General features: G+C 39.3%; 1 long non-coding RNA gene across 1 annotated transcript; it reads left to right on the plus strand.

Moving 5' to 3' along the window:
* Positions 1 to 3,742: 3,742 nt before the first annotated feature.
* LOC134165388 (uncharacterized) lies at positions 3,743 to 12,486 on the plus strand. The gene is made up of 3 exons (XR_009965508.1): positions 3,743 to 3,972; positions 9,417 to 9,489; positions 10,975 to 12,486. It is a non-coding gene; the product is annotated as an uncharacterized LOC134165388 (long non-coding RNA).
* The last annotated feature ends 2,305 nt before the right edge of the window (positions 12,487 to 14,791 follow it).

Raw genomic sequence — 14,791 nt, forward strand, 5'->3', positions numbered from 1 at the left:
AGCTCACTGTTTTAGACTTGTAATGATAAATGTGATCATGAGTAATGACATCTATTCATGGAACATGTGAAAGCAGGTCTGAAATGTCAGGATTTGGCTGAGGAAAATGTGTCTCCAGCAAGGTCAGCTGCATTGACTTACGTTAGCCCATCCCTCATTAAAACACAGGCTGAATTTCTCATAAGTCTGGTCAGAGCACATTCTCCGTCTCTCTGTCTCCGTCCCCCTGTGCCTGCAGTTTTTTCAGATGGTGCCCAAAGGCCAAATTATGTGAATTTTCAAACTCATTGTTCCCCATTAAAATGCTAATTCTGCCTGTGATTCCTATTGTTTAATCCCTTGAGTGCTTTCGGACATAGAAGACAGAGTATACATTCTCTGACAGAGTGCTCACCCGGCATGTTTCTCCATCCCATTGTCAACAGTGGGCCAGGACAAATGGTGTGACTTGGCCAGAGGACAAGAAGCTTGATCAAGGTGCAGCAAACAAGCTGTATGCAGTTGTTACACTGATTGTGTTTCTGGTTTTACATGATGAGCCTTTTCTATTCTCTTCTGCATAAGACTTTTATAATGCCCTCATCACCATAGTGCCTGAGTGCTTTCTAATAGTGCAGTAACCAAAAGAGCTAGCATCTGACACTTCTTTCTTCTTTCATCCTGTCCCCAGAGAGAGGAGCCTGTGAGAGAAAAACCTGCTATAGAGGGATATTTTTATGAGAGCAAGATAGGGAAGGAGGATTGCTTTAAAGTGTTTAGTAGTGCGTATGTTGTCATAAATATATATGGGGCAGGGGCATGGTCAAAGAACTGTGTTTGGAGCAGGTGATGAAGTGGTATGAATGCTCACAGACTCTGGGGAATTTCACTTGATGGGTTTAGTGTGCTTTTCTGGAACACTTTACTCTGATCACCGCTGTGCCAGAGACTTGAAGGTGCCAGCCACAGTCCTCATATACTGGATGATTGTTTACACATCAGAAGGCAAGGCCTGAGAAGGCTGGATGACCAGCATTTGGAATTTGACGCCCAAAATTCTACTAGTGATCAGCACTGGCAGCATCAAGCTGAGTCTGTGTAGGTAACTACTGTTAGATGACATATTTGTGCTTTTCCATTGTTTTTGGCTTAACTTCTATAGATCTTAAGGCAGGTGAAACTAGAAACTGCCCTTTGCTTCCAAGGGAGAATGAAGATTTGAAATTTTTACCTAGAAACTGGAACCTTTCTGCTTACCATAATCAGGAAAGAACTTCATTTGCCACCTATGCATGTGCCTGGGAGAAAGAAAGATGCCTTCATAGCAAGAAGAGGGAAGAAGTCACAGATGTTGAATTAAAATCTTCATGACTGAACTACTTTCTACAGGAATGTGTATTCTCATTTTCATTTTGATACTTAGCCCTGTAGAAGACATCACTGTTCTACTTTGTAATATTTTGCCAAAATAGGACTAGTGTTGTTTACAGCTATGGTGGTCTAAGGATACAAATGAGGAAAGGGAAAGGACATATCATTTATTAAGTTAGCTAATATCCTGGGAAAAACGTTATGCTTTTGGATTTGGCATTAAGGGATGCTAAGTCCAAAAGCATCTCCATTTTATCCAACTTTATCAGTTTGTCCAAGAAAGTAGGTGTTTTCTTCCAAAATACTGCCATTAAGCTCCACTTACATTTTTTTTGTGACTATATCTAGTTTTTGAGGCTCCTGCTAAACCACTGATGATTCTTCCTGCTTCTTTGGTTTCAGTCATACCTTTATACTTGCTGAACCATTTAGTTTCTATTCCATAATAAAATTATCATTTGTACCTGGCAGATATTACCTGAGAAGACGCTGCAATGCTTAGCATATGCTATCTAGCTAGTTTTAAAATGTATTTTGACAATACTGAATGGCTTGTTATAGCTTTATAGTCTGCTTTATATTAACTCGTTCTGATTATTGCTGCCTTAATTTAACACTCAGGAACTTTGGCTATTTCCACCAGTACTCCAGCTAAAATTACTACCAGAATTGTTACAGTTGGTGGGGTTTTTGGTTGGTTTACTTTTGGGTTTTTGTTTTGTTTTGTTTTTGCTTCGTTTTGTTTTGTTTTTTCCAGAACTTTTCATCATGCATGGAAATAGACATTACCTGTGGCTACCATGGCAAAGTATGAAGCTTCAAAGCCATATGAAGGACATTAGGTAAAGAATTATTAATTAAACCTTGTCTTGAGTCACACAGCAAGAATCGATTCAGACATACCCCTGCAGTACACCATGATGCCTTCTCTCCTTGTGAGAGAAGCCAGCTAGTGCCTGCCAGCAAGTGGAATTTTACAGCACAGATTTTCCGCTTTCCTTTTCTTCTCAATCCAGCACCACAGAGCAGACAAACAAGGCAAACAGTTCAGATTAAAGTTCATGAGAGCGCAATCTCAAGTACAAATATTCCCTTGCCTGGGAATATTGCCCATGTCATAATCTAGATCCTTGAGATGTCTGTTTTGAAAAGAAATGGAGAATATGAAATTTAGATAACACAACTACCTGCTCATATGAAAGTAGGTAGATAACAAGTAGTTCTTAGGTGTTTTTTTTTAACCCCAGGGTCTTGCAATTGAATTGCATTGTTCTGTGGAACTGTGCACTCTTTTATTCTGTGACCTCATAGAATTTATCCATACAAACACCCCTTTCCAAGATGTGCCTATTCTATAAAACATACATGTCATATACTATCAAGAAACTAATACTAAGGTAACCATTAGTCTACCTTTTTACAATCAAAGATACCCTCTTCTTAAGTGCATCCAGTAGAAAGGCTAGGTATCTAATTAGCATGGTAAGGTCTAGGTACCAGTTTGCTTTATCTGGGCTTAGGTCTGCCTACTGAAAGTCTTTATGCTTTTTATCAGCATGTTTCAGAAGCAAGTACGGAAGAGACAGAAAATCATGCTTAGTAGTGAATATTTTGCACATTTTATTATGCTACCAAAAGCATAAACATCTGTAAAGTTGTTGTATGTTAATATATCACCCTTGAAAGACAAACAATACAGTGGATGTTAAACCATCAGTTTTTTGTTGTAGTTTCATATGCTTTATTTTAATACTTACTATTTCTGTCTCATTCATTCCAGTCAGGGCATGGAAAGAAATCTGTTAGACACAGGAAAAACATCAAAACATCACAACGTGTTTGTGTCTCAAATCATTACACTGTGTTTGTGTATTCAACACATATTCTCAGTGAGAGAGGATCTGGCTTTCAACATAAGTGTGCCATGTATGTATGCAAGAACATATTATAACTCGAACACATATAGTAGACATTGTCCAAGTAAGTCTCTAGTTTATTAGATAAGCAATACAGAGACTGTTTTCACAAACCCATGGATTTAACAATCTGTTTTCAGTGACTGTGTCCCCTGAATACTAGAGCTTGTAGTTTAAGAACAGCCATGTGACTGTAATGTTCACAAGGAGGAACAGAAAAAGCAAACCAAAGTTTACTTACACATCTTTTATTGGTCTAATTCTCTCAGGCCACCTGTTCTGTGGCTGCATAAAACCAAGCAGCTGTGAACCCAGTGAACTCCAGGAAAGTGTGTGAATCTAACATTACAGATCAGAAGCCTGGATGTGACTTAACTTCAGTTTCAGAAGTGAAACAAATGAAAACCAAAGTGGTGTTTGCATGAAATTTTTAGTGGCCTGAAAATCTGCTGTATCATGTTGCACCTAATCTGGTGCAAGTGCAAACTGCTGCTGAAAAGAAGTCCCTCTCCTGCCTTTCTTTCCCTCCCAGCCAGACCTCTGCCAGCAGCATGGGACCTCGAGGTCCCTGGCAGAGGACCCAGTGCTCTGCCTCCCTTTGCCTACCTGACTGTTTTCTGTTGAACCAACTGATTAATCCAGCTCACCTTGCAGCTGCACAATCATTAGGTCTGCTGGAGGAAAGGCAGAGTGAACACGTGGCCAGGTACGAGCAGACTGGTGGGGGACACTAGCATTTTGCCATTAAATGGGGTGGGTTTAACATGAAAATGGATGCTAAGAAAAAGCCATACTTTATTTCCCTGGTGTTTCAATAGTTTATATTAAGTACTAACATATTCCCACACTAACTAAAGTCAAAATAAAACAATGTGTCCTGATCATGGGTGCGAATCATGTTTGATAAATTTCTGAGTGTGAATGACAGAAAAAGGTGAAGATATTTTTGAGAGTGCAACAGTATGTATAAAATATTACGCAAGTGTCAAAACAGAGTGAGATTTTCCGTGCACCTCGGTTCAATCTCACAGCTTGGTTAATTGATTTGGATGCTGCTTTGAAAATCTTTTACCATTTTAAGCTAAAGACTGAACATTTGAGACTTTACACAAGTCCCTCAGCACTGACATCATTCACACATTTTTATAAACTAACCACTCGGATATCTAGGACCGAAGATCACGGTCCTGTATTCGAGAGCTGAGCGTGTCATTTAAAAGAAGAGAGAGTCCTCTAGCGGAGAATTCCGAGTTTTACTCTTAATGTAACTTTTGCAGGGATTTGACTTTTTAATTGGTTTTGCCATGCAAAAATACCCCAGCTTACAAGCATGCTCTGAAAGTACAGTCAGCGTTTTAAATCTTCCAAGTTCGTGCTCACTTTCAGCTTCTTCGACAAAGTTTTTGGCTCTTTTTACTTCCTTGTGTTTTGGGTTTGTTTTTTTTAAATGAGATTACAGCTGTTCAGGAATGAACAAATATATACACACTTCAATAATATTTTTCTGCTACTAAAAAGAGTGTCATCTGATCAAGAAAGAGAAGGAATTACTTGCTTTATGTGACTCTCATAACAACATGATCAAATGGAGCATCTGCAAATTGCTCAAACACTCTTGCAAATAACAAATGTGCTTCCAGGAATAAGAATCAGTTACCAGCAGCAGAAAGTTAAATTGGCAATGAATATCAATCACAATGAAGCACTGGACCAGCTCTTGATGTGACACAACTTGAAGGGACACAATGTACTTTGAAAGGTCACTGATGTAATAGGATGAGACACAGTGACCTTTGTATGGTTGCCTTATTTGCTACACAGGCAGCAATCAAGCAACTATAAACAGCCTTCAGATTTCATTCCTGACCTCTCCTGAACATTTTTCATTTAATAACGTGTCAGTGGCTCTCCCTTCCTGTTTGGACTGCACAGGGATGGAGAAAAGAGAGATCAAGACAGATGGCAAAAGCCTGATCTGGTGATGGAAGGCTCTCTGTCTGTGAAAGCCCTCTGTGAGTTATAGGGTTCAAGAGAGAGAACTTGTGCTCATGTCAATAAAAAGAACCAAAGCAGTTCAGTTCACTTACTCCCTTATTTTTCTCTGACGTATTTCATCTTGGTCTGATATTCCTGTTACCAGCCTTCTATCTACCTTACACCTGATAGGGATTTCCTCTGCAGGAAGCAGCTTTTATTGTGCCAGATGAAATGCCAGATGAAATTGCAACTTTATCCTAAGCCTTGCAATTTCTGAAGTATTCATAGGGACCAGCTGCTAGACCATAAAATTTCAAAACAAAAAGTCAGCTTTTATTTAGAGAAAAGAGAGAAACAAAAATAAGAAATTAAAAAACAAGGCCAAGTCTCCAAATCCAGAGCATAAATTCAAAAATACAGAAGTCATTACTAAAGTGTGTTTCAGAGTTTCTAAAGCCCCACAGCACTCTTTTGAGGCCTGAGCTGTGGTTTCCAAATGTCGGAAGCTGGCAGTTCTGTGCCTGTGAAAATTTCTCATGTGGAGACTTTATTCTACACCACTCAGTTCTGGCCACTCCTGCGTTGCAGGGCATGCAGTGAATTTGGCAGACAGCAAGATCTGTCTGTGTGTGTCTATCATGTTACTAAAGTGTCTCTCCTTATTCATTACATTCAAATGCTTTGTAAGTAAACTAAGACTGAACTGCTGCATGGAGGATGCTTCAGGGGTTGAAGGGCACAGCTGTTAGAAATACGGAGTAGGAAGATGTAACCTTCATAGCACTCTTCCTCCCCACCTCAAATATTGAAGTACTAGGAGACAAAATCTTCAACAGTATTCCTAGGTGTCTGCTTTCCAGTATTATACCTGTGCTGCCTCTCCTTTCATTTCCTTCCAGACTAGATATTTGTAATTGCTCATCTGAGCAGAAATATCTGAAAGCCTGAAAATGGAAAAAGTAAGTGTAAAATGTTTTTTTTTTTTTCTACTAAAGAAGATTAAATAATGTCAAAGATAAAACAATGAAGTTATAAATACAATTTTCATGTGATTTTCCTTTGACTATTTCCCTAATATTTGCATTCTTTTTTATTTTTTCTCATATTCTAGCAGATGGCATCTCTGGGTGGATGTGAAAAGACATGGGACTCTCTGGCAGTAACCTCTGTTCTGTCTCATTTGCTGTCATGAAAATTCTCATTAGGGTTAAATTCATCCAATGAGAAAAAGGAAACCTGCCTTAAATTACACGAGTCTTCTCAAATTAATTTTTAGCTGGCAACAAAGCACTCTGTCATCCCCATGGCTTCTCACTAGGTTTTCAGCTCCTGAGTTTTCTCTCTATCAAGCATTTCCAAAACCACTATCTTTATTCTAGCAGACCTCATCTCCCCATTCAAAGTAGGAATAAGAGCAATTTGTCATTGCCCCATCATTAGCTTCATATACTCAGCTTATGCCCAACTTAATACTTCATTAGGAGTGGAAGGTGCACCTAACTAATGTAGGTAGAGAGGAAAAGAATCTCAAATGCTTTGAATACATTTTAGAAAATGAACCTTAAATTTTTGGAAGCCTAGTGAAGAATAATTGTGCCATGCTTCTCAGAGATTTTGAGAGCTTTTCCCATGGATTCTCGGAAGACCTGACCACTAAGATGAACGTAAATTAGATTACAGTATAAAGTGAAGCCTGCTTTTGGTGATTTGGGACTGCTTGTTATATGGTGCCAAAGGTTTTGACATGAGAGAGCAAGCTGTGAAACCAGCATTATCACAGAAAGCATTAGAAGCACAGCAGGCAGAGTCATACAAAGACTACAAAAGTTTCTGGTCTCTTTTTCAGTTTCTTAATAAGGTTCTTCCCAGGTGAAGAATAACCACTACTCTAGTTTTGGCTGCTGGTGCCCTAGAAGCACAGAGGTAACCAATCCAGAAACGACTCCCTTGCGCTGTTTTCACCCACTGGATTGCTCTCACCATCATCTCCTGGAATGACAGCTTATCTACAAACACTCCTAGACTGAGGCCTAGAAAGGAAAAAAATCATTTCCAGTGTGAGGGAGAACTGTAGGACACAGCTTCAGTGGTAGATGTGCTGATGATGACACCGGTGTGACTCTCACTACTCCTACAGTAGTCCACTTTCTCCTTAAAACCAGAACAGGCTAGTATGGCCATTGCCTTCTCTAACTTAGCTTTTGCAGATCCTTTAAGTATTTGATCTAGTATCCAAGAATTAATAAAACTTTGTTTATGCCAATAAACCCATAAACTAAGAAAAAATACATGAAGCACATAAAACTTCACACATACTAATGTGATTCTTGAAACCATGTAGTGCTTTATATCACAGCATTTGCAAAAACTATACAGTGATAAAGATTAGTTTATTAGTAATGCAGAATTCCTAAGTAACATGTATCACCTTTTTATTCAGATTGCCCCTTTGACCATGCTAAAGTGTCTTTTCTTGATACTTGCAGCCTATAATTATATCTGTACACAAGTTATTTTTTAGTTGGTTTTCATCTTTCTTCGCAAGACAGTTCTAGTTCAGTTGCTCAGAGTAAATGCAAAAAATATTGAATGGCTTGAAATCATGCTTTAACACTGTGCTGGGAGAACTTGCTTCTTGGGGTGCCCTATCTAGTAATCTGTGCACTTCTGAGAAAGTAGAGGCTGTTCAGCCTGGAGAAGAGAAGCTGCATGGAGACCTCATAGCAGTCTTCCAGTATGTGCAGGGGACCTACAAGAATGCTGAAGAGGGCCTCTTCATCAGGGGCTGTAGTGCCAGGAGAAAGGATAACAGGCACAAAATTAAACAGGGGAAGTCCAGATTAGATATAAGGAAGAAATTCTTTAGTGTGAGGGGGGTGAGGCACTGGAACAGGTTGCCCAAAGAAGCAATAAATGCTTCATCCCTGGCAGTGTTCAAGTCCAAGCTGGACAGAGTCTTGGGTGACATGGTCTAGTGTGAGGTGACCCTGCCCATGGCAAGGGGTTTGAACTAGATGATCTTAAGGTCCTTTCCAACCCAAATCATTCTAGGATTCTATGATTATTCCAAACTGTTGTAGGTAGAACTGGGACTAACAGGGAAGATCTTCCCATGCCAAGTCTAATGGTCTTGACTTGCAGCCCCTGCTGAGAGGAACTGTAAAGGTTACAGTTACAGGAAATTTCCCTCTAGCTTTTAAGAGGAAGATGCACGAGGAGTTTTTTTGCAAAGTAGACAGTTAAATCTGTCTGGCCTGAAGCATCAGGTCACTGTTAATCATGCTGACCCGCTTCCTGTTATTCTTGCTCTTGTTAGGCTGACTGTTCATAAATGTGTATTTTTATTTATTTTTTTTTAATACTAAGAACGGGGAAAGAAATGCTTTTTTGTGTGTGTGTTTTCTCATTAAACTGAATTTTGGTCTTATACAACAGGCTCCTGACACAGTACAGTGGTCATATTAACAAATAATGCAGTTTGGCCAAGATGAATTATATACACGAGAAAAAAATTTGTGCATTAGATGATTCTGAAAGATTATCAGATCATAATGCATATCAACCACTTGCACTATGTAAAGGAGTGTCTTATGAATGGTTTCTGAAGATGCATCATCAATAGTTCATTTACTCTACCATTTTGTAAAGAAACCAGAATCTCGATGTTCAAAGATCATTTACATCACAAATGATGCAAACCCAAAGTGCAGTGTTTGGCAACAAACAAGGAAATGTGCTCAGTCCCCATCATCTGTCCCTCTTCCTGCTCCCCCCCAGTAGACAAAAATCAAACTTCTGCACTAGGCGTGATTGATTTAATCACCTTCTTTTCTGTCTTCTTTTTTCCTTTAGTTACAGGGATGTGGAAAACGTCAATGGCATGAGTGCTTAGGGCAAACTATAAATGAGTTCATTTTAGATAAACTAAAACAAAACAAAAAAAAAGACGCCAAAACACTTAAAGAAATGCATAGGTAAGGAATCTGGGCTTGAAACGTGTCACTGCAAAATGTCATCTGTCTTGAAGGTTATGAGATAGAAACTACAGGAGGTAAGGTTTCACAAACCAAATAATCTCAGCTGCTCCCTTATGCAGTGCAGGTTCAAAGTAACCAGTAACCAGTTCAAAGGTGGCTCAGTATTTTTGTATAAATAACTCCGTTTCTTTTCCAGCTAGTGGAGTGTTCCTGCTTCTGGGCACTGAAGCAATCTCAGCAAGGGCACAGATATTGAGAACTGTGTTAAAGTAACCTCAAATGATTTAACGTCTGTACTGTAAGAGAAGTTAATTTATCATATAAGAATGAATTCAGAAAAGAACTTATTTCTGATAATAAAATATCTTGCTAGAAACCTAGTTTAGTTTTTTCATGCAGGCAGCAATTTTTATTAATCTCTACCATTTGACTGACACATATTTCAATTTTCAGATGATTTTTCTACAGTGCTGGAACAGTATATTAGCTGAAAAATACACTCTGGAATGTGAGTGTAAAGTATGCATCCATTATGCAGCAGCATCAAGGCAGAATCAGACTGCACTTTGAGACAAGATATAGTATCTGTCGCTCCTGTGAATGAGCCTTGATTAAATTAAATTCCCTACAGGGACAAAGGTTCAAAAGTTCCTGGTTTAATAAAACATATGGCAGAAAATGTGGGAAACAGTCAAGTAGGTGAAGCTTTAGCATGGTAAACGGATCTATTTACCAAGTATATGCATTTTCTCTGTACACAGCTATTCCTTGTCAAAATACTTTTTTCTTAAATAACTCAGTGTTTGCACTGTTCATACAACGTGTGTGAAACACCCCACAGTGACTACGGGTATAGCTCTGTGTACACTTTGAAAGAGGAACAGAAATTCCAAGAAAAAATACTGTGAGACACTCTGGGGTCTTTAATTAAAATATAGAAAATATATATAACCTATATATTATTAATTTTCTATTCAGTTCAACAATTTAGAACTGTACTTACATTTTTTAGCCTTAGAAGAGTCTATCCTCTCTTAACTATTTCATAGATAAAGTTTGGAAGAAAAGCTGAACAACTGGTAGCTTGCGAAGATGATGGGAGGCAATTATCAGATTTCAGCCCGTGTTTTTTTGTATGAGCATTTAATAGTGTAGAGCAGATTAAAAAAAAACAGTTGGTCCTGGAATATATGAAAAATATTAAGTATGACCTACTGCTCAGATACAGTACTGACAATTCTCATGCTGCAATACCTGGATGCATAAACTGAAGGAGGTGACAGAGGTCTGGGTTTTCAACCATGTTACTGTTTTAACTGCAGCCAATTGTAGTGCATGCTGTTGTGCTTTTCCTGATTTTCCCACATTGAAGACTCAAATTGTTTGGTAATGCCTTCAAAGAAAAAAGTAATTTTTATACAACTGTTTTGATAAATAGCACTACAAGCTATGCACAGGTCTCATGGACTGCTTTTTAAACATGTTCATGTATCTAAATTTAGAGTAAAGTGGTTCAAGCAAAGAAAAAAGATTGCTCATTCTTGCCAAGTGACAAAAAAAATAAACTAACAAAAAAAAACACAAAAAAAACCAAAAAAAAAATAACAACAAAATAAAACCAAAACAGAACAACAACCAAACATGAACCTTCCACAGGCTTGTCTTGAGACAGAATGACAACAAACACAAGAGCTGAGTGGATGATCTCATACGCCTTTTTAAAGTACACTTTCACACTTCTTTTTCCTTTCCAGGAGTATCAGAGTACAACTTTGAAGAAAATTATAAAACCAGCTGATGCATCTCCCACAGAAGAGTTTAACTGCTCGCCATCTCCACTGTGAATACTGTCAGGATGCTGCCAGCACTAACCACTCTTAATTGTCCTGACCAGCCTTACCTGGTACCCCCTCCCTGAACTCCCCTGCCCCAGTTCTCTGACAGGGCTTCCCAGATGGACTCAGGTTCACACTGCTGCCTTGTCTTCAACTGCATCTTCAGCTTTGTCTCCTGTCTTATCTCCTGCTGCCCTGGATGGAGCTGGCCCTGGCTCACCCTATCTCATCTCTTGTGTCTGGGGCTGCTGACAGACACCGTTACCAGACCCTGGCTCTGCTGGCCCTGCTTGTGTGCTACATGCAACACTGCACCCTGGTTGGCGAGGGCATTGCCAGTGCTGGAGTCACCCCTGGCTCCTGGCTCATCCTTCCTTGGGGAGCAGCCCCACTGTCACTCTTCCCTGACAAACAGGACAAAAGTTTATTGAAATTGCAGCAAGACAAATTTAGGATAACCATAAGGAAATCTTCCCAACTGTAACCTGTTCTTAAGGACCATTCCAGTCCTGATTTCCATGAACCTGTGAGATGCCTGCAATAGCCAATGACTGAAGTTAAACTCAATGTTTATGAAGCTTTTTATTTTTTTTTCTCGTGTGTGGCTCCAGGGTATATTTGCATGGTTCTTCACTCTTACAACTCACACTTCCTCTTCAACACTCAGTAGAATTGCTTTGTGACAGACCTGTAACTGATCTTACAATAAAATTTCAGTTAGATGTCAACTTTGACACCAGTGGTGGTTCCACTAATAAAGTAGCTTCCCTTTAGCTCTTCTCATGCAGAAGAACAACTGGATCTGCAGACAATCCTGATGCTACTACGTATATCTTGAATCTTTTCTATCTGCCAGTAAGGTATATTCTGACCATCTTCAGGAAAAGGAGACCAGATAAGCCCATGTGGGATTCCTAAAATATCTGTAACATTCCAGAGTAACAGATTTTGCAATTTTGCAAAATACCACTGCCAGCTTTCCTCTACAATACATTTTGTATGAGGCATAAATAAATTCTTTTGATATTGAGATGCCCAGCTGGGGTGTCTCAGGCCTCAGCTTGTGTGACACAGCACCATGGCATCAACATGACGGCTGCCTCTGGATAAACATGTTAATTTAAAATAATCATAAGCATAAACTGCAAAATAAATGAGCTAGCTTTGTATCTGCAATGGAAATCAACTAGGGCACACAAGAGCTTTTGCTTTGATGTTTTAACATATTTGTGTAATAGCTGTTTTGATGTTTGCCTGAGACATGCCTCCAGATTCTTCCTGTCATGTATTAGGAAGGTGAATGCAAAGTGTAACAGCTGCCTCTTTCTTTCTCCTCCTTCACTTGACTGTTAAGTCTTTCATCATGTATTAGCACAAGGAAAGTGACCCGAAAGATATATTACTTCAACTAAAGAAGTCATGTAAAAGCAATATGATGGAGTATGAGATAAAAGACTACAGGTATGGACAGAGGAACTATTCTGGTTACAGCCAAGCTGAATCAACATTTTATTGACACCATTTTCCCACAAACACAGAGTTGTTCATTCTCACCTTTATCTGCTCCCTCTGCTGAGGTCCCAGCCACTGGGTTTGGGTTTTGTCTCCTTGTTTCATTTTTAATAGATTGAGTTATGTAGGCTCTGAAACAGTTCTGAGAATTGACCCAACTTTATAAGAAAAGGGTTTTTTCAGGCTGGCTCAAATCTATCGATCAGAGATCAACCAGGCAAACAATTAAATGAATAGTACTGAGAAATGAAATCTCTACTGAGCCTGTGGTGTGGGTGGAAGAAGAGGATGAGCTGATAAAACATTGCCCTGAACCTGCTGCCGGCAGCACAGCTCATGTCACCATTCCATATGCTAAAAAGCATCAGCTAAAATACAGAAATGAGATGGAGATTACATTTATGGCACTCTTATTAGGCGTCATTGCCAAATGACTGAAAGGACTGATTAAATCAGTTTTAGGGCACCATAAAAAAATGCAAGCTCTTCTATCAATGTGGGGTTTTCTCCCAAGCAGGAAATTGAATCTGACTATTGTTAAATGAAGATTTTTATGAATTTGCTTTAGATATTTATTATCAGGCATTTTTTAGCTCCTGGTTTAGCCCCTCTACTGTATAGTCACATGGTTTCATACTTGTCAAGAAAAATCCTTCTCATTTAAAAAAATATCTGAAGAACTAACCCATTATTAGGGCTCTATGCTCTTCATCCTACTGCCTGACTTCCATGTCTTGTTTGATCATTTTTTCTGTAGCATTCATAAATAATTGAAACTGTTGGTGATTTTCCTTAACTTATGACATGTATCAAAGAGCTTAAGAGAATGGCAGAGATAAAGTAGCATAGTATAGCTTCTTATCTAAAGCAGAAATAAAACAATCCAGTTTCTAGGACAAATTTTTCATTTTTATTACCTACTTCTTTTGCCTGCCTTCCTTCCTGTGTTTTTTGGTTCTTTTTAACCAGTACCCAGGCTAGGTCATTCCTGCTTATAAGCAAGACAACACTTGGAATCTCCAGCAAACTTTGTATTTTGACATTTGTGGAAATATAAAGTGCTGGAAGGGCTTCTTGTTAAATATTTGCCGCTAAACTGAAAGGAAGAAAGATGGGCTCTTCCTGGCAAAGCACAAATCCACAGGCTCACTGGGTAAATTTCAGAAGTAAGGGCCCTCTTCTGAAACTAAATAGCTAATTAGAGCTAAATAGAACGAGCAACCTTTTTTTTTTTTTCTGGTCAGAAAGCTAAAAATTGACCCAGTATAATTGTTCTATAGACATACAGGCAGCCTCAACCACTATCCTAATACAGATATTACTCAGGAGGTGATGTGAGGGTTTTATTTTGGTTTCTCTGCACCAATGATGAGATCATTGCTGAATGTTACGTCCAATTCTGATTTCAGTGCTTCAGAAAAGATGCTGAAGAATTTGGAAAGGCCTCAGAGATGATCTCTGAGAATGACTGTGGACCTGGAAAGGTCCAAGAAGGAAACAAAAACTGTATCAGTGAGTATATGCTGAGTTGGTACAGTGACAACTTTGCTGAAGATGCATACAGATAAATGAAACCAAAGGCTTGTTTTGTTTGTCCTTACAGGAAGAGCAGCTTACTCATTTCCCATAGCAAGCAAAAATTCAGTCTTTTTCAGTACTTCACGTTCCCTCAAACAAAAACTGTGGTTCTGTGAAGAAATAACTTGGGCGAGACCCAGAGGATCAAAGGCCAGGGCTGCACTGCAGTGTGAACAGGTGGCTCAGGGTAGCTTGTGCAGGTCATTCACCTGGTACAGCAGGACACCTAGGGCTTGCCTCCGTGCTGAAGCAATACTGAGGGTGTTCTTAACACGTGCTGCCAGGGCTGCACCTGGGCACAAGTGCAGTGGGTGATCCTAGACTGTTCCAGCCACAAGAAAAGGTTTCAAGTTTGTCTTGTATTGCCCTCCTCCTCACCCTTCCTTGCCAGTAACTGGCAGTGCATGTCCCCCTTTGCTGAGCTGGCAAGAAGCTGCAGTGCTGCTGGTAGGTCATTATCCATAGCAGCCCCATGTCAGGGTGGTAGGGCATGGACTGAACTGCTGCTCTTTTTTTCCCTTCGGGTTCAGGATGTTTTCACCTGAAAAAAGATGATCAACGGTCATGTTCACCCTTACGATATGTAAAGCTGGCTGTAAATCTGGTAATCTTACTTGAAAGCCTTAAATCTGTAGTAGGAAAGTAT

Source organism: Pezoporus occidentalis, unplaced genomic scaffold (assembly GCF_034315485.1).
Source record: "Pezoporus occidentalis ecotype Australia unplaced genomic scaffold, CSIRO_AGI_Poc_V1 ctg24, whole genome shotgun sequence".
Taxonomy (NCBI): Eukaryota; Metazoa; Chordata; class Aves; order Psittaciformes; family Psittacidae; genus Pezoporus; species Pezoporus occidentalis.